The sequence below is a fragment of the Rhagoletis pomonella genome, unplaced genomic scaffold (genome assembly GCF_013731165.1).
Source record: "Rhagoletis pomonella isolate Grant_MI unplaced genomic scaffold, Rhpom_1.0 Rhpom_scaffold_02979, whole genome shotgun sequence".
In the NCBI taxonomy this organism is placed as follows: Eukaryota; Metazoa; Arthropoda; class Insecta; order Diptera; family Tephritidae; genus Rhagoletis; species Rhagoletis pomonella.
Genome location: NW_023461532.1, coordinates 8,745 through 10,014, shown reverse-complemented (window position 1 = coordinate 10,014; position 1,270 = coordinate 8,745).

Sequence of the window (1,270 nt, the reverse complement as noted above, 5' to 3'; positions counted from 1 at the left end):
TACAGCGAAGATACCGCCATTTTGAAGTGAACAGGTGTTGTTGTTGCAAAGTGATTTATTTAAATCGAAGCACTTGCTTAATACAAGTTTTTTTTTTCGGTGCACGATTTTAAGTTCATATCACTTTTCACTTTGATTTTGGCATTTTATTATAACTCCTTTCGTGTCACTGATCAATACGATTTTTTTCCAGCCTTGTGCTAGTAAGATTTCACTTGGGACGTAGTGGTTGGGGTAAAGTTACTTGTTTTAATCAAAGCACTTGTTTAATAAAAGTTTTTCTCGGTGCACATTTTTAGTTCGTATCATGTCATTTTCGGGTTGATATTTTTTGTTTTTTTTATAAAAACTTTTTCCGGTCACTGGTTTAATAACTTTTCTCAGCTTTGTGCTATGTATAAAATTTCACTTGGTACGTTGTTGTTGAGGTTAAGTAAACCCTTTTAATATAGGTACTTATACAGCAGATTTTGCAGCGTACAATTTTAAATTCTTATCATTTTCACCTGTTGACTTTGTTATTTTAATTATAATTCCACCTTAGTGTCACTGGTTACAGATTTGGTTAGTTAGTGCCTTAAACACTTCACTTCACTTTTTTTAGGGTATCAAATATTTGATTATGCATGTAAACATACATACATACATAATATATTGTATTGTGGAGAAGGACGGGTTCTTTTTTCCCTCTTTTTGTTCACAACATTCACTTTCGCGACAAAATTCACTACTGGCAGACGCGAACGATTGCAATATTGTATACACTACATATATATATAAAGAGTTGGGTGGCAAGTAATTTACCATACGGAAATACATACATATATATAAAAAGTCTTTGCTGAAATAAAATAAATTATTAATTACGCCGTCAAGAGAAAACTAAATCCTCGACTTTTCAATTAATCTGGTGTGGTTTTATACTGGAGTGGCTATTCAGGTGTCGACATTGCTCACGACGATTAAATAAATTAAATCTGCGATCAGATTTATACGCAATTTCTTTCGAAAAAAAAAAATCTTTCTTTGTTCAAATTTAACGAACCTTAAAAGGAAAAATGGATGCTTTTATTCGTCAGGCAGATGCAGTAGCAGAGTTCGAATCTGACTACAATTCCATGCAACCATCAGAACACACAAAGCACTCCTTAGCTTTTCAAAAAGAGGAATTGAAGGCTCTATGGGAAAAGGTGAAGGGGTCCTATGATGAACTCTGCGCTTCAAAAGAGCTCGATAGTAAAGACCTGACTTCAATAAAAAAGAAGTACAA